The following is a 24,555-nucleotide window of genomic DNA, read 5'->3' as shown; positions in this document are numbered from 1 at the left end:
GTGACCCAGCCTACTCTCTAAGACTTTAATGTTCACAGTAAGTGCCAATTTCCATTGTCAATGAAATCTTGGGACTTGCTCCCCCCAAAATTAAAATGCAAAGAAATCAAAAATAAATAAGAAAATAAAGTATATAGATGCAAAAGGTTTTTTTAGCTAGTTTGTTTTTTGCAATTTGCCCCTCTTTCTCTGGTTAAGAGCTGCAAAAGAAAGAGAAAGAAAACCATCTCTTAGCCAAATTCAGGCATTTGTTCTTTCCCTCTTTTGTGGAGAAAGGCATTTAGAGATAGAAAATTTTCCCTAACAATGACTTTGGCTGCAACCCTCAAATCCTGGTAAGTTCTCTTTGTTTTATTGTTGTTACTTTCTTTGATGAAATTATCTATGGTTTCTAAGGTGGGTTCTTTGGTCTACCAATTCTTTATGATTAAGTTATTGTGCTCCTAATTAATATTAATACTTTCTTCAAAGGCCCTTTATTGAAAATAGTTTTATTTTATTGTCATCAGGAAAGGATTAATTTCTAGACTTGTCAATTTTTAAAAGTTGCCAGGTACTAAGAGATATTATATAGGTATGTATGTATATGCAAATATGTTTTGAGTATATTTTTTTGTCCCATCCAGTAATTATAAGAGATATCTAATAACCAATGTTTTGAAAATTCTAATCAGACCCTTACTTTCTTGTTTATCTTCTTCTTTAGATTTTTCTAGGTCTGAAAGAGATACATTGAGGTTGCAAACTATTATAGTTTTAGTGGATATTTTTTACTGTAAATGCTTGGGTTCAAAACATTGACATAAATACAAGATGAAGAAGGCATGGTAAGATGGCAGTTTATCTGAAAAAGATCTGGGAGTTTTAGTAGACTTAAAACCCTATATGTTATCATGATGGCAAAAAGTTAATATAATTTTGTGCTGCATTGAGGCATAGTTTCCATTAATAATGATGTAATACCCCTCTTCTACTCTGCTCTTGTAAAACCATATCTAGAATTTTTTGTTCAGTTAGGGAAGCTAGAATTTAAGATGAACATTGAAAAGCTGAAGACCTTTCAGGTAATAGTCACCAGAATGATGCAGGACCTCAAGTCCATACAATATAAGGATGAACTGAAGAAACTGGGAATGCTTAAGCTATAAAAGAGAAAACTTAGGTGAAAAATAATAGCCATCTTTTAGTATTTGAGGGGGTGGGGCATCTAGGAGGCACAGTGAATAGATAGCTGGCCCCAGAGTCAAGAGGACCTGAGTTCAAATCCAGTCTCAGATATTACTAGCTGTGTGATCCTGGGAGAGTCACTTAACTCTGTTGGCCTCAGTTTCCTCATCTGTAAAATGAGCTGGAGAAAGAAATGGCAAAGCACTTTAATATCTTTGCCAAGAAAATTCTAAATGGGGTCACAAAGAGTACGGCACAACTGAAAAATGACTGAACAAAGTATTTGAAGGTCTTTCACCTGGATGGGGGATTAATGTTGTTCTTATTGCCCTTTACAAAAGACCTCAAAGCAATGGATGGAAGTTTCAAGAGGAAAATTTGTGCTTTTTGTCAGGGAAAAAAATATCCTAACAATTAGGCCTATCAATGAGTGAAAACTTCTGCCTTATGAAGAATTGGCTTTCCCCTATTTAGAGTTCTTGAAACCAAAACTGGATGTCTACTCATATGTTACAACAGAGGATTTTCCCTCCACATGGACTGGACAAAATGGACACTGAAGTCTCTTCCAACTCTGAAATTTTATGATTCGGTGAAGGTCCTGGGAGCCAGTGATAACTTAAAAAGACATTTACAGTGCTACCTTTTAAGTAAAAAATATTAATATAAATGAAACTAGAATATTAGACCAAAGGAAGATAAAATTTAAGAGAAAAATTTTAATGGTTCCACTTTTTACAAGTTCTGTCTTCTTTATAATACACTTTCCTCATAAAAATGTTGTGACAGCTAGTGCATTATCATGCACATTTATCAAATGAGAAAATCGAGAATAAGAAATATTGTATGACTTCCTCACTATCACACTGCTAATAGGTAGTGAAACTGGAGCCTGAACTTGAACCCATATAAGCTTATAGGAAAAAGCTTTTTCACAGAAAAAAAAAATTTCTTCTGTCTGGTACAAAGAATATCTTTTGTGATATACATATATGTATATGTATATATATGTGAAATGTTATACATATAATGTGTGTCGTATATAATATATATCATATATAATATTAGATTATAAGTTCCTTGAGGGCAAAAACTGTCTTTTGCCCTTTTTGTGTTCCCAGCACTTAGAACAGTGCTTGACACATTAATAAATATTTGCTGTTTGGTTGATACATAATACATATCTTATATATGTGCATATATATGTGTGTGTGTGTGTATACATACACATAGACATGTCATCCTTTTACAAATCCTGAAATTCCTTTTGAAAATTATTTGTGCAGTTTTTTTTCATTCATGAAATTCCATGGCATAGTTTCCCTGCAGTGCTTCATCAGATGGACATTTCAGAGATTTGGGCAGCTATAAACCTGTTTTTCTTACCAATAGAAACCTCCTGAGAATGTTTCTCTACTAAGAACATGTCTTATCTAGTTCTCCCTGAAATCCTCTCATCTCCCTCCCCTTTCCTTAGCCCCTTTACTTAAAACCCTGTCATTGCATGATGACTTAATCTGAGTTATTAAAACTGCTTATTGTGACTAATAGCAAGAAATGTGGACAAGCACCACACTGTCAATGTTTCCATCGTCCAATAAATGCTGTGAGGCCAGCTAGAAAACAGTTTCAAGAGAACTCTGCCTTGATTTAAATCCTTGGCAACCAAAAAAGGCTTTGGATTGTTGAACACACTGTGCCTGCACCCACGCCCTATCTGACTCTGCACCCCTCCTCCCCCCACCCATCCAAAATCCAGGTACTTGAAACCTGACTTAAGGGACTAAGCATGGAATGGAGAAAACTCACCTTAGAGTTGATGGATTTGCTACTGGACCTTGGCTACCACTATTTTGCCTTAGTTTTAATCATCCCCTATAAAGCCCAGGACATTTGAAGCCTTAGTGGCATTTTCCAAAATCAGATGCATTCAGAAAATGGTTTGTGCGAAGCCTGGTAAGACAGATATGCTGGTGACTAAAAAGATGAATGCATAACTTAAATTGTAAGAGAAAGAGAAACAGACAAACTTAGAGATAGTGGCAGAGAGAATGAATAAATAGCACCAATTTCTTGCCTTGCTAGTTACATGTGGTTGCATTAATATTCCCATCTCAGCGATCCAGCTGAGAATCATTATTTAATGAAGGGTTTACAAATCACATTCTCTTTGATGGCTTTCATTGCAGAATGGTCCATGAGAATGCAGAAAATGGGCAAGTGACCAGGTTTCCAACATTAGAACACACTAAATGCTACACTACAGACTCATATGAGCTGGAGACTTGCTATTGAAGAAGGCCCAAGAGATCTTTCTTATTTCTAGTTTCCAGGTCCACGAGTTCAACAGCATGTGGAAGAAGAGATGAACTGAAGGTTATTAATGAGTGACCTTTGTACTCTGAGGACATCAAGTTGTCTGAGATCTTAGATGAAGAAAAAGCAATACATTTTTAAAATATTTTATTTTAAAAATTAATAATATAAATAAATTAGTAGATCATTTCTACTATTTAAAAGGGCATAAAATATTTATATTTAGGTAAGAATACATCAAAGTCTCAGTAGATTGTAAGCTTCTTGAGGGCAAAACCTATCTTTCTTTTCCTTGTTTGCATTCCCAGTACTTAGCACAGTACCTGGCACATAGTAGGCCCTTAATAAATCTTTATGGAAATGAATTCAATTGTTGGATTCATATTGTGAGTTTAACCTAATAAGTAGATTCTCTTTTTACATATTCAGTAATCAAAACCCCTTAGATCAAGTGCAATGTTAGCCCAGCTTATATGATATTCATTCAATTTCTCTGCAGTCAGTGAGTTCCCTAAGTATATGAATATAGATGATTCACAGAAGGCTTACAGGGACAGCATGCATAGATTCAGGAGGACCTCAATTCAAATCTGGTGTCAGATACTTGACACTTAATAGCTGTGTGACCCTGGGCAAGTCACTTCACCTTCAATGCCCCACCAAATAAAAAAAAAAGTTATATAATATTTATTAAGCTCCTACTGTATGCAAGTCACTGTGTTGGCATGGGGGGGGGGGGCGATACAAGAATGAAAAACAAAACCAACCCTGTTCTCAGTGTGCTCACAGTCTATTTCATGTAGGGCAGAGAGCTACAAATAAGAATAAGACAAAGTCCAGTGTGGTGAGGCAAAGGGGATAAAAAACTCTAGGGAAATTTGAGGAGATCATAATCGTCTAGGGGATTAGGGAAGGGACACCAGAATTGAGCCTTAAAAAAATAAAACAGACCCCACAGGTAGAGATGAGGAGAGATTGCATTCCAATTATGGGGGATAGCCTACGTGATGTCAGAGTACTAAGGAGGTATTATTATGAACAACTGGGGACTCTAATATTTTGTGAACCTGATGCTACCTCAAATTAATTACTCCATGGATCTAGAAAGTAACTGTCTCATTTTTTCTTTCATATCCTGTGTCTAGAATCAGGCCTCGAATATAGTAACCACACTGTCGCAAGTATTTACTAAAAATGCTTGTTCACTGATTTATCAATTGACTAATTAAATGTACAAAACATTGATTCAGAAAACTGTAAAATTTTAGAGCTATAAAGAGTAGATCACTAGTTCAACCCCTTTATTTTTCAGATGAAGAAAATGAACATTGGAGAAAATAAACAAATGGTGAGAAGTCACATTGCTAGCTAATGGCAGGGCCAGTCCTTGGCCCATAGGCCTCCTGAGATGGCCCATAGGCCATCCAGAGTTCTTGCAACTACCGAAGGCTTCCTTCACACAGAACTGCAATTTCTCCACTCCCAGGCTAGGTTATGCTACACCCTAGGGTGTCACCAAGTATCTCAAAAGGGTGTCACAAATTTTCTTTGGCTGGTTTCCAAGGCACTATCTGCTGATTCCATCAACATCTAGATTAGCATTTCTTTCAAAGGATTAAGAAAGGATAATTGAAAATGCAAACAGATGAGTTTCAGGGGGTAGCAGAACTAAAGGCCAGGGCTTTGGGGGTAGAGAGGGTGGAGATGGATGGATGATGGGTTCTGCCAGCTGCTTCCCTCCAGGAGTTAGGTTTAAGAGGTTAAATGTATCACAAGATCAAACAAACAGTCAAAGCTTGCAAATCACTGATATTAAATGATTTCTCCAGATATAGTCACATAATATACTTTGCCTTGGGGTGTGCAACATGCCAGTAAAAAAGGTAGAAGGGGGGACAGCCAACAGTGAAGAACATAGCATATAATAACCTGCTAGTCAGGACTGGCTGCATAGACAATTGGAGTAGGTGATCTGGCCCTAGGAGTTGGCAGCTCCCTTCTTTCCCCTATTCGTCTTGGTTAGACATGGCCCACTACTTCCATCAGAAAGGAATGAGGAGGGTTAAGAAAATTAACTTACTCATTGAGCAAGCAGATTTTAGGTGGTGATGATATCAGCCAGTGTTGCATTCCTCATTCACCTCTAACTATGATTTCCCAATGAAATTGGGAAATTTCATCCCCTAGGACTATAGATCCAAGGTCGAACTCATCAGGAGAGTATGAAATACCAATGCATTGGTCTCCCTAAGGAAAGAAGGAAATTAGTTCAATCCTGGAAACAGAAAAACTTCATTCCTTAGTGAATGGGGCTCCTCTCCATTGCCCTACCAGCTTATCCAGTTCATACTTTTCCATGAAGCAAATTAGATTAAGTTTTCAGGCAGAGCAATGTGATTTGAATCACTTCAGATTTCTTGCACTTAAAAGATTAACAGAAAAAATAAAGGTAGGGATTAGTCAGAGCCTGGCCCCACCCCACATGAGGCTGCCAGCTCAGCTTTTCTTTCATTAGGAATCAGACCCAAGGAATTTTACACAAGCTGAGTCATGAACTGGAGTGTTTGGGGGTAAATGTTTCCAAAGTGTCCACTGAGATTTCCGCCCAATGCCAAAGCCAATAATTATATTTGAAGAAGATCATGGCTGGTCAGGATGTAAGAAAATCACCAGCTTCCTTCATCAGACAGTTTTCCCAGACCTTTCTCTCTACAACTAGTTCAAAATGGGTTGGGAGAGCTCTCCAAGTAAATTTTAATAGTGGGAGTGAAACATGGAAATTGATGTCTGCCTCAGGCAGATCCTTGGAAAGATCTTCCTCTCTACCTCAATCTTCTCAACCTGGTAAAAAGATGGGAATCCTTTTTTCAATGTTAAGGTCTTTTCCAGTTCTACAATTCTCTGTCAACTTGACTATTCCATTGGAAACAATCATTAAAGATCACATCTGTCTTGCAATTTGGTATGAGTGATTTTTCCTTGATTTGATAAGCAATTTTATCACTTTTCCCAAAGATTTGAAGTTCTGGTTTTTTGTTCTGGTTTTAGAAATTTCATTGATTTTTTTTTAAGTTTTATTATTTTCTTGAAACACTAATGCATTGTTGGTGGAGCTGTGAACTGATCCAACCATTCTGGAGAGCAGTTTGGAACTATGCCCAAAGGGCTATAAAGCTGTGCATACCCTTTGACCCAGCAATACCACTATTAGTTCTTTTTCCCAAAGAAATCATAAAAAAGGGAAAAGGACCCACATGTACAAAAACATTTATAGCTGTTCTTTTTGTGGTGGCAAGGAATTGGAAATTGAGGGGTTGCCCATCAATTGGGGAATGGCTGAACAAGTTGTGGTATATGAATGTAATGGAATACTATTGTGCTATAAAAAATGATGAGCAGGAGTTCAGAGAAACCTGGAAGGACTTGCATGAACTGATGCTGAGTGAGATGAGCAGAGCCAGGAAAACATTGTACACAGTATCAACAACATTGTGTGTTGATCAACTGTAATAGACTTGATTCTTCTCAGCAATACAATGGTCCAAGATGGTTCCAGGGGACTCATGATAGCAAATACTCTCCAAATCCAGAAAAAAAAGAATTGTGGAATCTGGATGCAGATCAAACCATACTATTTCTATTGTTTTTTGTTGTTGTTGTTTTTCTTTTTTGAGGTTTTTCCTTTTTGCTCTGATTCTTCTCTCATAACATGACTAATGCAGAAATATGTTTAATGTGATTGTACATATATAACCTATATCAGATTACTTGCTGTCTTGGGGGGAGGAGAAAAATTTGAAACTAGAAATCATAAAAAAACAAATGTTGAAAACTATCTCTAAATGTAACTAGAAAATAATAAAATATTTATATAAAAAATAAAGTTTTATTATTTTCTCTTTAGATCAAACTTATTGCACAATATGACAGCACTTCCACCCCACCCCCACCACAATCACTACTAGCACCACCCAATTGAACCTTCCTTTTTAAAAATGAAAAATAGGGGACAGCTAGGTGGCACAGTGGATAAAGCACCGGCCCTGGATTCAGGAGTACCTGAGTTCAAATCCAGCCTCAGACACTTGATACTTACTAGCTGTGTGACCTTGGGCAAGTCACTTAACCCTCATTGCCCAGCAAAAAAAAAAAGAAAAGAAAAGAAAAGAAAAATAGGTAAATATTTTGAGTATTATAAATATCAAAATTAACTATAAAGGACATATGACAGAAAGACACCATCTGCATCTAAAGAAAGAAATTATAAATAAAAGTAGGTATAGAATACTTATATGTGTGTGTATGTATATGTATGTACATATACATATATGTATATACATATAAATATAATATATATATACTATATCTGTACCTATTCGTGTCTAATGGTGGCAATCTCGGAGGGGGTATGGTTTGGGGGTGGAAAGAAAAAAGAAATTTACATAATTTTACTGTATATTTGAAAGGAATATCAAGTTATGCATAATAGATTTGCAGTTTTGTGTACAATCATCTTTTTTATTATACTCTGTTATGAAAATGCTTGTTTTATTCCATAAGTTAAAAAGACATTTTTTTTAAAAACTGATAAAGCAATGACCTCTGACAGAGTATGCAACATTCCATGCCTATAGTCCTCCATCTTGATAACCTAAAGGGGGAATTATGTTTTATGATCTACGCTCCAATTAACCAGTTTTGTTTTCCTTTTTGCATTCTGTAGACACTGCCTTACATGAACCCCTTTTCACTGACATGCCTAAGTGAGGAAAGAACCAAATAGCATGGTTAATTCATTTTCAAAGGCAAACAGCTTAAAACACAATGATCCCTTTTTAAAGAAAAGTAAAAATAGATCGAGCATGTTTAAAAGATCTAAAGACATATTAGAAAACTATAGGCAATCAAGCCTGATCTGAAACCTTTACAATAAAAATAAAATGAAAGAAGTCAAGAGAACTAATCCCAGGCTACTTGGGCAAAAAGAAGCCTCTTCTAAACCAGGGGATCAGTGTCCCATCATGATAAGAAATTGTCCATCTCTACTGATCTCTCCTGTCATTTATTTGAGGAATATTCACATTTTTCATGGACTTTATTAATATCCATCTCCATATTTCTAAAATTTCTGTCACCATAGTACTTAAGTAATTAGACAAAGGTGCCTAGAATACTGGATCATTTAGAACATCATCTCCAAAGTGGAAAGTCACTCTATGTCATTTGTCATTATTTTGATGAGATCCTTACCACTTAAGTAGCCAAAGAAGGGTAAAAAATTACAATTTCCTCTAAATTCATTTGTAGTAACTCTTGCAAATAGTCTTTGTCCAGGGTCAGAATATTGAATATTGGCTGAGGATCAACTGAACACTCTGGGTAGTTTCAATGTAATCCATGGTTCCAATTAATTTCTCAGAGTCTCCTGGGAATGTTTTCTTCCTCTCAGACATTTTTGGAGGTGCATGGAACTTGAGCTGTACAGAATATGCCTTCTACTACATTCATCCTACTGATTTCCTTTCTACTTTAGCAATTAACTGATGACTTGTTTTCAAGAAACTTAGATCATCACTGTGATATCAATATAGGAACACCAACAAGTGGTACTAAACCACTGGGATGATGTTTTCATTTCCTGGCTTTCTGTATAACAATCTGATGGAAGAAACAAAAATGAATCTCAGAATATCTAAATTTTTGAGCAACATAAGTAAAGAAAAATTTTAATTTATGTAATAAGCTAAAGATCTGTAATTATACCAGTGTGGGAACTAGTTCCATCCATTCTGTCATGATGCCCTTCATCCTTGAAATATGATTTTGTTAAAAAAACAAAAGAGAGAAACATTTATATCACCTAATAAATAGAAATCTACATTAACCAGGATTTTTTTGCTTATCAGTACAATGATAATAGATGTTCATAATGATGACCCTGAGGCATAGTAAAGTTATTAAATGCTCTTTCTGAGTCATCCAAAAAATAAATAAATAAAATATGTTTGAAACTGTTGTGTAATAAATCTTGAGGAAAATTCAGTCCAACTGTCTATCCAATCCAGCAAACCTTTGTATGGTATCCCTGAGAGACTCTATTATTGTTTTTATTTTGATAGAATTATCAAAACTCTCCTGGCAGTTTGTTGCTTTAAAGTGTCTATCCTTGTATATATGAGTGCAAGCTGCCCCATTGGTGGGCAGTAGCATTGATGACAGCTTTGATGACTGCATTTTTATTAGGCACTCCCAGTGAAAGGGGGCTCACTGCCTAATGACCTTTTTTGTGACTGTTCTAGTTTTTAGAAAGTTATTCACCATAAGAAGCTGGAATCTTGTTTCATTGTCATTCATGGGTCTTACTCAAATTCTCTTGACAATGATGATGCATGCATAATGTGTATATCAACTACAAATCAATAAAAATATTTCATTGACCAAAACTCCCCTTTCTTCCACCATGCTAGATAACAGAGATAACTACAGTAAAGTCTGGGCCTTGACTCTCATTGTAAAAATGTATTAGCCATTACTTAATTTTTTTTTTTTAGTAAGGCAATTGGGGTTGTGACTTGCCCAGGGTCATACAGCTAGTAAGTGTTAAGTGTCTGAGGCCGGATTTGAACTCAGGTACTCCTGACTCCAGGGCCTGTGTTCTATCCACTGCACCTCCTAGCTGCCCTTACTTAAGTTTTTATTATTTCCAAGTCTCCAAGGATGAATTCAGAGCCCATATTGGAGCATTTCATGATGACAATAATTATGAGACTAATGCCTGTTTCTCTCTTCCACTCTACTGATTTGTATCATATATAGATATATGTATATACACATATATGTGTGTGAATACATGTATGTGTATATTTGTATATTTGTATACATGTTTATATGTGTGCCTACACACACATTTCTTATAAGAGATTAAATTCCTACCTTATTTCATGTCTTTCATAGAATCTTGAGGGTGGGGATTAATCTATATGATTCACTTTGTAGAACTCCACACAAAATTAGGAGCATAACATGTGTTTTTTGATCATAAAGAATAGGAAAGAACAAGCTGGGTATAATTAGCCATCTTAAATACCTACAGAAGCAGTATTGCAGGAAGTAAATTCACCTTTTCAAAAATAACAATTTGAATCAATCCCTAAAAATGTACTTCCCTAAAGTGCACACCCTATAAATATGCAAATATAGGTACAGGATACCCTGGCAAGTGCTAGAGTGTGAGAGCTTTCTCTCTATAATCTGGAATTACTTTGCATTATGAAATCCAGCCATGTATGTGGTATGTGATTTTAATACAGTAATTTTCTTCTATTCTTGGTCCCGCTGTTTTCAGCAACATATTGGATCCCTAGGGATAGACTCACTACTGTACCCGTTTGATAGAAAACATGAGGGTGCACATTCTGAGCTGCATATGCCCAGATCCAAGTTTCCAAGGAAACTAGTGACTGCTCATCTATCTGCAATAATGCAATAAGGCGAATCCCTTGCAGCCTCTTACAAATTGGGTCTGAATTAAATTCCAATGCAAAGCATGTATTTTTAAAAGTCAATGTCTTTTTTTTCTGATGAGCAGGACCTCAATTCTATCATTTCTAGCAGTTTAGTATTAGTGGAGCTGTCTTATTGTTTTGGGGTACTGCCAGTGATATTTACCCCAATGTACCTGGAGATACCAGCTTGAGGATGGTACATGGGTGACAACATTGAAGCATCCTAGCCAGTGAAGCCAGGAGAGGCCCATATGCATTCTGGAATCTATGTGTCCAGCCATATGGAAAGGAGATAACTGTGTGACTCCCTGCTGCAGGCCCATCTGTGGGCTATATAAAGACTCGCTCTTTGGGACAAGCAAAGGACTACTCAAATATTCCAGGTCTATCAGCCCACAGTACTTTAATTGCTACCAGAATCGTAACCTGACTATTTGAAAGAAAATCTATCACCACTAGATTATACATGAATCCAAGAAATAATAAGTTCCTTCAAGGGGAAAGAAAATTTTCTTTGCTGGACAGTATCCAACAAAGTATATTACACATAGTGGGCTCCAAATAAATATTTATTGAATGAATAAATGAACATAAGAAAAAGTGAATGAACAAATGAAATGGAATAGCTTTATGTCAAAATTCTCTTTTTCAATAACATATAGAGAAGACTGCTGGCACAAGTAGAGAGTTGACCTCAGAGTTAAGAAAACCTGGCTTCCTAATATATGCAACATGCATGACCCTGGGTAAGTCATCTACCTCTCGGTGTCTCAGGCAATTTTCCATGGCAATAAGCTGCTGAACATTTACCAAACTGTACTGGTAGAGGGAGTTTTGCCACTGGGATATCTTTATGGCAATGGAAGCAAAAGTTCAGACCAAAAAGAAAAAAAAGGAAAAAAAAAGTTGCATCTTCTTTTCAGGAAGACATGGGATCCTATTTTCCTTTGTATGTTACTAGGCTTCTAAACTAAGGCTCTGCAATTGTGTTTAGCCACTGTTTCAAAGAGACTACATAGCTAATCCCCAGCCATTATTAAACACATTATTAAGTGTGTCTCCTCTCTACTCACATGAAAATTACCCTAATTCAGGACCTCATCACCTCCCACCTGGATTATAGCAAAAGCCTCTAAATTGATCTCCTTGCCTCCAGTCTCTCTCTTCTCCAATCCACCCTCCATATAGTTGCCAAATAGAAATTTCTAAAACATAGACCCATGTCCCTTTTCAAGAACAGACAGGGGATCCCTCTTTCCTTGAAGGTAAAATACAAACTCCTATATTTGGCAATTATAGTCCTTCACAAATCAGCTTCCACTTACTTTTCTAGGTCTACTATACATTACTCTCCTTCATGCTTTCTGTGGGCCGGTCAAACTAGCCTACTCACTTTATTTGCAGTTTGGTGTAGTGGATTGTGAACTGCCCTTGGAGTCAAGAAGTGTGTTCAAATTCTGTATCTGATACTCACTGTGTGCCTCTCGGCAATTCACTTATTAGTTCCGTGTCCCCAGGCAACTTTCAAAGACTGAGTTGTAGAGGAGCCAACCTGCATTGATAGATATTATTTCCTCTCTACAGGCTATGGTCTCCTTGAGGGCAGGGACTATTTCAAATTGCTTTTGGATCCCAAGCACTTAGTATAAAGCCTACTTAATATATAGCATGCACTTAATCAGAGCATTAATAAATGCATATATACCTATTTACCAGAAGTCAAAAAAGTTTTTGAAGATCCCATACCCTAAGCCTTGTGTGAACAACTTTATATATGTAGCATATGGGGACTGTCAGGGGTGCTTTTCCCCAACCCACACTCTGATTAGCATGCCAGGCCCCAAGAGCAAGGCTACCACTATTCCCCACATCAAATATTTAGGGGTACCTCAAAGGGCTGTGGTATTATGCTTGAGCCTCCATCCAGTATGTTCCCATTAATGTCATTCATCTTTTGATTATCATCTAACAAGTGATTAGTGCTCCAATAAAAAGTTAATCAACTCAGAAAACACATCAAGAACTTGAACCCCCTAATACCCCCCAAACCTGGGCATACTTTCTCCTCTACACCTGGGTTTCTAGGAAAAGTGTTCTCAAACTTCAAGTAGCATCTCTACAGTATTTCCCTCTCAATTTCACTCCTTGGGTACCTCACAGCCAATGATAAGTTCCTCCCTTTTGTGTAAGACTCAGCTGCCAAATATTATTTCCTCTTTTTGTCTTTGTACATTCCTAGGACCTAGCACGGTCTCAGATGTCGCTGCTCTGCTGGGTAGAGCAGATCTGGTGGCAGATTCACTCTGTATCACCAGGTGCTCGGCTACTTCAGTTTCAAGAGAATCTCATAGATTCCCATAGCTGGACCTCTGATGTCTCTTCTAAACGTTCAAAGCTTACAGGATCATTCTGTCTCTGATATTCATTTTCTTAGACCGTGAAGGAATAAACACAATAGAGGCTGAAGTAAGAAAAATTTCATGTGTTTGAAGCCATTTGGCAACCAGGCTGGAGAGGTGCTCCACTACCCAAGGGTTAGGGAATTTCATCTTCCTCCTCACTCAAAACTTAACAGGAAGAAAGAGGAGTTGAGTCCTTCCATAGGAGCCTTTTGTATGCATTCTCAGTTCTGTCTCAGAAGCCATTTCAAAGACTTTTTATGATCATGCAGCTAGCTAGTGGATAGAAAACAGTTACCATTACCCAACATCAAGTGTTTCCTGAAGCATATTCCCCAAACTTCCTGTGGGTTGATATCAGACAGAGTATACAATGCATATTCCAAAGAATGGGCCTTCATCGGCTGGTCTCCACCAGGACCCCCAAATTACATGTAGATAGATGCCTCATCCTTTGCCATTTTTTATCTCATAAAAAGGCAAAAGGCTCTTGAACTGATGAAGGAAAATGTTGGGGATATAACCATGGAAAGTAAGGGAGAGAAATGACAGGTGCCCAAGATACCATATAAAGAGAGCATGAGAAACCTATCAGTACTATCATTTTTCTCAGGAATCCAACTCACCTCTCTGTCATACCATGCAAAGTGGAAATAAAAGGTGACAATTTTTCATGAGAGCACTGACTGTCACAATTTGAGAGCATTTAGACAGGACATCTTTACTGTGGGCACTTCCCCTTCTAGGTTCCCTTAGTATAAAAACCAGCCAATATATAACTGTTGAAAAGTCATTTTTACTTCAAAATTTCTGAAAATGTTGTAATTAAATTGCTTTCAAAAGGTTTATTTTATATCTCTTCTTTGAAAATAGATTAAGCAATATATTCCTTTATAAGTTTTCATTCTATTTATTCCTTAAACTTTGATGATGAAGTCTTCGATTAAAGTTACTATTTAAGGTCAAATTAGAGAAAAATCCTATGAAAATCATTCTACTTTAGGCTCCTATTTGATAAAGAATAAGAATATCAATCACTACCTTCACCTCTTCTGAAGTCCAATTGTATCCCAATTGTATCCAAATGCCCCCATCATCATAACCCCAAACAGGGGTCCAGTACAGACAGGCTGGAAAAAAGCTCTGGAAGAGAGCTAACGATCTACAGCTTTCTGCACAGAAAACAGCAACTGCTTTGCTGAAACAAGAGAGCAGGATCCAAAAGCAGAAAACCTTTGGTGAGGGGAACTCAGCTGACCTGGGGGAAGGAGCATAGCCACAGAGCAATGAAACTAGGCGAGCATATGGCAGAGCCAGTCAAAAGCACAAACCTTGAGAAGCAAAGCTCAGGCTTGTGATCCAAGGACCCCATTGACAAGGTGAGGCCAGAATAAAAAAAAAAATAGCAGGAAACTATGCTAGGATTTGGTCCAAAGCAGATAAAAGTAGATGAACACCCAGATAGTGCCTCTAAAGGAAAATACAGACCAGGGAACTCTTTTGATGGCAGACACTAACTTCTTAGTCTCACCCTTTCAACATGTTGAAGAGGTAGTGTTCTGGTTACCCAAAAAGAGGGCCAGGAACCTGAAACCAATGGAGTTAAAACCCAGATTAAAGCACAGTTCAGAAAACATCTCCATAACCATCATGTGTAACTACTTGACTCCTCAGAAGATATAAATCTAGTTTAATACATACAAAGAATCAAAAGATAACCAATTGTTTTCCATGTGTCTTCTTATAGGCATGCTATTAAAGTAAAACATAAGTTCCATGAGGGTGAGCTCTATTTCCTTTTTTGTCTTTTGTCTTTGTTGAGCCTTAGAAATTTGCACAATTTGTATACAGAAAAGGCTTACAAAATGATTGTTGAATTAGATTGAGAAAATAAATTATAGTGTTTTATAAAAAAAGGAAAAGACTTCTCCAATAAAAGGAAAAAAAAGTCTACCCTCTACCAGGGGTTCATAACCATTTTTTTTTGAGTTGTAGACCCCTTTGGCAGTCTGGTCAAACTTATGAAACTTCTCAGAATAATGTTTTTTTTCGATGTATACAATAAAATGTGGAAGATTACAAGTGAAAGTAAAGATTTATTTATTTTTTAAATCCAAGCTAATGGTCTCCCAGAAATGTATCCATGGATAGGTTAAATACCCATGTTATCTGGTCATTCAAACCATGGGCTTACTATGGTTAAGTTTCCAGTATAAATACCATCACCACTGTTCTAACTTATTTTTTACTTTAAAGAATCACATCCATGAGCTCTCTCTCTCTATCCACATTTCATAGCTCTCTCTATCCACATTTCAACTCACTGTTGGCTGGGCTTATACACACCACTTGACTTACTTGACTTTTTACAATTACCGGTCAAGGCAGTCAAAATGGCCAGTCCAGTTTGTGTATCTTGGATCCAAACCCAAATTGTTCCTGCCCCAGTGAATTTCTGGGAGGTGTTTGCCTACTGTTTTTGGTCAGAAAGTCAAGCATACAAGTATGATTTTGTCTCCAGGTTTTAGTCATCTCATAAAATTGAAAAAAATATATATATATATGGAAACACTGTAGTATCAGAGCTTTCAATCAGCAGACTTACCTAACATCAAATAATTTACTTGTGACAATTCTCAAAAGGATGGTTAATATATGTGATAAAAATCTTTTTACAGCAGACTGTAAAGTTAGAAACATGCCAGGGCATATCATTATTAAAAGTAAATCAGGGGGGCAGCTAGATGGCACAGTGGATAGAGCACAGACCCTGGAGTCGGGAATACCTGAGTTCAGGTCCGGCCTCAGACATTTAACACTTACTAGCTGTGTGACCCTGGGCAAGTCACTTAACCCCAATTGCCTCACTAAAAAAAAAAAAAAAAAAAAAAGTAAATCAGGGACTAAGTTCTAGAGGTAAACAAGATCGTTGACTCCAAGAATTAAGCTATTTTGGGAAAATATTAAATTGAGGTTAATTATAGCTAAGAACTATCATTTACATAGTGTTTTAAGACTTATAAAGTACTTTATATATGTTATTTCATTTGATCCTCTAAACAAATCTATTTTACAAATAAAAAAACTGAAGCTGACAGTGTCTAAGACAAATACTGAACTCAGGTCTTCCTGACTCCAAATCCCATGCTCCTTCCAATGCACTATTTAAATGCACTTAAAATACTCAAGTGGATTTGTGATCTCATTGATTTGGACTTTCCTTCCAAAGATGCAAATTACCATCCTTGCTTAACTATCTACACTATGTTCTCCCAGAAGTTCACAACAGAGGTTTAACCCAATATTCTAAAATCATTCCTCACTTTCTCCTGACATCACAAGGATGCCAACAGAACATTCAGGATATCCACCTCACCTTTACCAGGTGACAAGTACATTTTTTTTGTTGTTGTTATTGCTATTCATGCATTTCTTTGATAAAATCACTTATTCATATCCTTCAAAGAGACTCATTCATTATACATCACAACCTGCTCTCCTTCCACCTTGTAGCTTCCCTTTACCTTCTGTGTGATACTCATTTTCAATTCTTTGGATTCTATTGTGCAGCCATATTACCCTATATGACAATTATTTCTAATACCTATTACAATTCCCAAACATTCAACATAATCGTTATCCACCTGCAAAGAACTCATTAACGACCAAGTGCCCAATATTTAATAGAGTATTAAAGGATTATCCATGGATTTGGAAATATCATGGGTCAAAACATGTCTCCCAAAATACTGTTGCTATATATAATAAAGAGCTAATATGACATAATTAGCCTATAAAGGAAGTATTAGTCCTGATCCCAACAATAGTGTTATAGAAGGGTTCTATTGTATTTGCTACTAGATTTATACTTTTTCTCTAGAAATTCTGTCTTTTGTATAATCCCGCCCCAAACTCCTTTTTATGAATTTCAAGGACTGCTTTGGTGATCTGGCCAGGGTTTACCTAATCCAAATCTGTTCCCTACTAATATCAACCACACACCCTCATCTAGAGTCAAACTAGTCCCTTTTACTGTGCAGTGGATATAGCACTGGGACGAAGTCAGGAAGATCTAAGTCACTTAACCCTGTTGAGCTCAGTTTCCTCATCTCTAAAATGAGCTAGAGAAGGAAATAGCAAACCATTCCAGAATCTTTGCCAAATAACTGCCAAATGGTGTCAACCAAGAGTCAGACATGATTGAAACACCTGAAAAACAACAATAACAATAATAGTCTAAATACCCAAGTTGTTTTTTCACTTACAGTTATCAAAACCCTAACCATAATTCAAGTCTCAAGAAATCTCTGACCATTACCATTGTAGGGACCAATTTTTAATTGGGGAGTGTTAGCTAAGCGGCTCGCCACAATACTGGGGCAAGGAAGGAGACGGACAGCGTCCCTCAAAACAGAGCAGGATTTATTTAACAAAAACGAACTTGAAAAAACACAAACAGTATCAGCAGGATTGAGGGAAAGGAAATAAAATGGGGAAAGGGAAATTATACAACCTGAACAACACCACCGCCCAGGAATCAGCTGAGAACACACAGCACCATCCTGTCGCCTTCCAGCTTTAAGCTAGAATGGTGAAAAACCTCCCTTCTTCCCAGCAGACCCCAAGCTGACCACACATAGTCCCCAGCCAATTGGCTGGCCGCACAGTTATGTGCAGTTATGCCCTCACTGGGCTTCCAATCATTATAATTTTGCCAGGCCCATGTAGGCATAGGCGAGTGGTGGTGATGTGAAGTGCCAGCACCATGGCGACAGCTACAACCAGTGGGTGGAGCACCATGCGGTTTGTGAAGCCCCAGACCAGTACGTGCACCAAGGTTTTTTTTTTTTAATTCTAGCCAAAAGATGGGGTCATATAAACCTCAAATAACAACTAATTCTTTACACCATTCATGAAAATATTTACCTTTTCTAGATTTATACTATATTTATAGTCAATATCTTACTTTTTAGTGCTAGAGTATTATACTATTGTTTCCTTGGTATTAATGTTTTCTTCCCAATTAGGTCATAAATGCCTTCCAGGACAAATACTGTTATCTTGTCCTCATTTTGGGTTGTAGGCTTTCAGTAATTACTTGTTGATTGATTAATTCAGCACTTCCTAGATTGTGCCATGGAATTCTGGGCTCCTGTGAAAGGATTTTGTTAAGAAAAAAAACTATCATGGTGGCCAGTCATCCACAGCAAATCTATATACATGTCTAAGCCCATCACAGAAAATATGTGCCTAATTATCTTAGCCCATCATAGAAAATCGGCTTCTTTTGCAGGGAACCATTAAAGCATTATTTAAACTGGTCGTGTGACTAAAACGACGGTTTCTTATTGGTCTTCATTCTATTATTATGTTTGTCCAGTGATATTTTGGATAATCAATTGACTGTCAGTTTTGACTCAGACTATAGTAAAAAAATCTGAGTCCATTTTACTCAGGAATTTTTTTCTTGTAAATGTTTTTGTACCGTTCCCTTATGGATAATTGGATAGAACTGGAAAACATGACTACATAAGATCACAATAGTGATAATAACTATGCTTCCCTCACAATGAAACCAACACCTACACACCCATTTCTAGTACCAAAATGCACATGAAGCACAAATCCCTAGTTTCCTACAAAACACAACTCATGAGATCTTTCCTGATCCCCCAAGCTGATAGTGACAAATTACCTTGCCTACTTATCACATGTATTTTATACAGTCTTATATCTGTATATGTTGTCTTTTCCCATTTTAACCCCAATTCACCACTCAGTGCCTGGCATACAGAAGGTACTTAATAAATGTTTGAAGTTTGATTGATGAGCATGATGTTTTCCAATTTTGGTTTACTTGTAGTGTTTCTGATAGGCATTGGATGTTGATTCCAACTTTTCAAAAACCATTTCAAATGAAATATTAAAATTATAATATCTAATGAAAAGTCAAAATAATGCTAAAGTGGTCAAATAAAACTATCTACTTGTAAAAATGGAAATATGATGAATTGAAATGATGCTCCCAAATGCTGGTTGCTACAAGTAATGAGGAAAAAGAAAATCACTGAAGCATCCAACAAGGTGAGACTTGGCATCCAATATTGTTGTTCCCAGTTAGAAAATGGTTTTTGACACTTTTCACTAAGTAGGTTGCTTCTAATATTGTCAGATTCTGAATTTAAAATTAACTTATGCATATGCATGTATAATCAGCTTTATGTTATTTGGTGTAAAAATCTTATTTTAAGAGATTTTACCTACTCGGAGTATTTTAGTTAAGGGTCCCCCCACACACACTTGAAAAAGACTGAGAACTATCAAATTAGTTGATTCTCCTATCTTTGTCTGATTCTGTTACTTCAGTCCTATAAGAAAGCACTAAAACGAAAACATTTTCTCCCACTATGTATTGGCAACCTATCTGGAACCTAGTTGCCTGGGGCACTGAGAGGTTAAATGACTTATCCTTGGGGGAAAGGAAGGGAAGGGAACAAGCATTTATATGTGTGCCCATATGTGCCCATTAGGTGCTAGGCACTGTGCTATGAGCTTTACAAACATTACCTCATTTTATCCTACAATATCTCTGGGAGGTAGGCACTGTTATTATTACCATTTTACAGTTGAGGTAACTGACATAGGCAGGGATTAAGCTACTTGCCCAGGGTCACACAGCTAATAAGTGAGAGGTCAAATTTGAACTCAAATCTTCCTGACTCTAGGCCTAGGCATACAATGCATGGTCACACAATTAGCATATGTCAAAAGAAAGACTTGAGACAGGACTTAAGTCTTTTGGACTCCAAGGGGAGTCTACTAGTCCCATGTGGACTTTCCTTTGATCCTTTTAACACTAGATAAAAAATAAAAATAAAAATCTTAGGTTGGTAGCATATCAGTAAATAATATTCCTTAGTTATTTTTTAAGTGTGAATTATTATTTAACCTACTAAAAATGCTACACGTTTTTATTTTCATTTACTACCATTTTTTTTCTTCTTAAACTCACCATGACTACCATTACCACTATATAAAAACCAGCCAAAGGAGATTTGAATGGATTGAAAATATTGCTAGGAGCAAGTAAGTTTATTCTCAGTATAGTGGATGGGAAACTAACCTACACATCACACAGTTGTAAAGCAGTCATAAAGTGGATTGGGCATATTTTCTGGATAGGACTTGTGAGTGCATTGGCCTGGCATAGGGAACTTCTTGCAAGGAAATTCCTTCTACCAGTAAAGATCAGAACCTGCCCTGAGACAGAGTCTTAGAGAATTTCCTGGAATATTGGGTAGTTAAGTGATTTACTTAGGGAAGGGAGGAAGGAAAGGAGGGAAAGAAGAAGGAAGAAAAGAGGGAGATGTTCTATGTTCTCTACTTAAAAGGAGATAATGAATTTATTAAGCTCCTTCTATGAGCCAGGCACTGTGCTAAGTATTTCATTTTATCCTCACAAAAACTCTGAGAGATAGGTGCTATTATTATCCCCATTTCATAGTTCACAAAACTGGAAGACAGAATTTAAGTGATTTGCCCAGAGTCACCTAGCTAGTAAGTATCTGAGGCAGGATTTGAACCCAGATTTTCCTAAATCCAAGGCCAGTTTTCTACCCACTACATTACATATGCTTAGACAGTAAACATGATAGGAGAAAAATTGTAACTTTCAGATCAATATACTCTCAATTATCTGTCTCATATTCCCCAAAATAGCTATAGATTCTCAATTTAGCTCAAGGAATGAGTTGTATAGTAGTAATGTCTGTGAAATACTTCTATGGGAAATATATACCCTCAATAAATGTTTGATGCTAATAAACATACATTTCACATCTATGTACTGAGAAAAGCTGAATGTTGGTAAGATTTGTTGCATATATCATAGATATGTAACTATAAAGCATGTGCAAAATAAATATGAAGTAATTTTAGAATAAGGAAACACTAACAACTTGGAGGAAATAGGAAAGGCCTGAAGTGGATGGTGGCACCTGATCTCAGCCTTGAAGAGAGCTATGGATTACAGGAGGCAGAAGCGAGGTGTAATGATTGGAGTGATGCCACCTGCTGGAGAGTTACTGTAGGAAAGCTCCACCATGAAGAGAAGGCGTCTGAGGGCAAGCCATGTGGCTTTTCCTTGGCATCAGGAAGTGATGTTTGCTCGTGGGTACTGTCTATCAAAGCTACCAGCCAATTAGCTTGGAGCTATGTGTGTGTATGGATGGGATGTTCCCAGTTTCACAGGGGGTATTGGGTCCTTTTTTTGTTCCTGACCTCGCCATGGTAGGTCGGATGATGGGGTCTCTTAGATATAGTTAGATTTTTACCTTTCTCTCTGATCATTAGACCTTAATGCTCTTTAATAAATACTTAAATACTCTTACTAAAGCTTCTAATTTATTGGCGACCACTCATTAAATATTTTAGACAGACTAGCTAGACTTTTAGCCCCTTATAGAGGAAAGAGATCATTCAAGGCATGAGAGAGGGAAACATCCTTGGGTTTAGAGTATCAGTGATGACTCACCTGGATTTGAGAATCCCTCATTCCCTGTAATTTCTCCTCCTTCCTTTCCATTCCCCAATTTGACTGTGCTCTTCAAAACGATGGAGAATCAAGCCAATAACTATTGTACCTGATGAGCTTGTTTCACCTCGCTACAACTCTGTATAGACAATCTGAAATTTACTAGGACAGTTCTTCAACCAAGATATAAATTTGTTGTTTTTTCTTTTTTAATTTTAAGATCTGCTTTTAATCATGTATACCCCATTTGTAAATACCATAAATGGCATTTAAGAGTAATAAACCAAGAATTTGCAAAGTAAGGATGGAAGGGCCTGGCAGAGTTTGGTAGAATGTTTCAAAAAAGCTATCAGATTATTTGGGTTAAGCAAAATCTTATTATGCTTTGTTTAGTTCTCTGTTTCCCCCCTGTCTCCTAATCAACCCAGTTTCAAAGGAAACAATACAAATGGTTCATTTTAACTTAATTGATTAACTTGTTACTTTTCAGAAACTGGTAGATGTCCAGAAATCCTTTTAAATCTTCTCTGTTTCTTTTCTATAGCTTTTAGTTTTTTCCCTTACTAAATCTATGTGAAATTGTCACTTCCAAGCCCCTCTTTATTGGAAATAGAGGCTTGCAGTGAGACAATAGGAACATTGAAGCTACTCCCTCTTTACAGGAAATTGGCCTTTGCTTTATGTTCCTTAGATTCAAATTAATTAGATGAGAGCCAGAGTTCTCAGTCCATTGTCATGAGAAATAATCCATATGTGCACTCAACTCCCACTCAGAACAATGAGTAGAATCCCCAGAGGACTCACCTATGCCTATTTTTTCCCCTCAGGGAGGAGAAGACAGTGAGATTTCCTCTTATGTGATTGGCTTGAGCCCCTACTCTACTGTGTTCCCCCAATAACTTTTTTTTATGGTGATGCAATTGGGCTTAAGTGACTTGACCAGGGTCACACAGCTAGTAAGTGTCAAGTGTCTGAGGCCAGATTTGAACTCAGTTCCTCCTGAATCCAGAGCTATTGCTTTATCCACTGTGCCACCTAGCTGCCCCTCCCCCCAATTTCAATAGCCCACTACAGTTAATTTCTCCATTATATCATTAATATCCTCCACTGTTTAATATCAATATCACTGGATAAATACCAATTAGCTTTTACAGGGGGCTGTTTACTGAGAGACATAGAAAGAACAGAAAGACAAACTGTTTCCCCAAAACTTAGGGACACACCCCTGCCATGTTGCCTTTATCTTTGGGGAGAGTGGGATCAAGTTTAAAGTAATTGCTGCAAAGTATTCTCCACAAGTTCATTTTTGAATGCAGCATAGCCAATGGATGAGTTTCTATGGCTACCTTGCCTAACTTTTAAAGGTTTGCAAGGTTGCAACCCAGTCCTGTCCTCCTTCACCTAAGAGTAAAGAAAAGGACAAACAGAAGAAGAAACAGAGACACATATTCAAGGGACGCATATTGGCCCAGGGTGGGGTAGGGGTGGGGGTGGTACTAAGACCTATCTCTACACAAAGTCTTATAAGACGTATTCCTCACCTGAACCAACCAGGCATGAAAGGAAGAAAGAGCCTTGACTGCCCTTCTGAAAACACATCTGGGGGCAGCTAGGTGGCACAGTGGATACAGCGCTGGCCCTGGATTCAGGAGGCCCTGAGTTCAAATCCAGCCTCAGACACTTGACACTAGCTGTGTGACCCTGGGCAAGTCACTTAACCCTCATTGCCCCACCAAAAAAGAAAAAGAAAACACATCTGATTTTGACTCAGTAGCCAATAAAAACCTACTTTTCCCCACAGTTAGCATGGTGGAGATAGTTATGTCTGTGAGTGTTCTAAAGTCTAGGTGGGGGTATAATCACACAGAACCACTGTTCATCTTCTTCAGAATTGGGCAGTTATTAGACAACACTCCCATCAAAGAGACATAAATGTTTTGTTGACAATGAAATTGTAACCCCAATTTCCTCTAACTAGTCATTCAACATGTAGGGAAGATATTTTAAATGGAAACTGTTACTCTAGGAAGAGGGACACACACAGAGAAAAAAAAGAGAAAAAGATAGAGAGAGAGACACAGAGAGACAGAGACAGTCTGAGATCAAGACAGAGAGAGACAGACACAGAAACAGAGAGAAAGAGAGAAAGAAACAAGCAACATTTTCTGACCTTAGAAAGTTTGCAATCCAATGGAAAAGGTAAGAACCATACACAATAGAAATCCTCATACATATTCAACAAATATACATGCTTAAAGGTCATATCTGATTTTTGAATAAGGCTTTCACTGATTTTAAAGGATGACCATATATACATATATATATACATATATATATATATATATATTATCCCAGTAGATTTGCCCTAGTCCTCTAAATATATTAGATACTACTAATAATAAATGACATTTTAAAAGTTTCCAAAGTACTTTATACATGTTTATATATTTCATCTTGAAAACAGCCCTATAAAGTAGCTGGGTAGCTTAGTGGATAGAACTAGACCTGGAGATGGGAAGATTCATCTTCCTGAATTCAAATCTAGCCTCAGATACTTACTAGATGCAAGACCCTGGGCAAGTCACTTAACTCTCTTTGCCTCAGTTTCCTCAGCTGTAAAATGAGCTAAAGAAGA

Source organism: Dromiciops gliroides, chromosome 2 (genome assembly GCF_019393635.1).
Source record: "Dromiciops gliroides isolate mDroGli1 chromosome 2, mDroGli1.pri, whole genome shotgun sequence".
NCBI classification, from domain to species: domain Eukaryota; kingdom Metazoa; phylum Chordata; class Mammalia; order Microbiotheria; family Microbiotheriidae; genus Dromiciops; species Dromiciops gliroides.
This window is presented reverse-complemented; position numbering follows the sequence as displayed.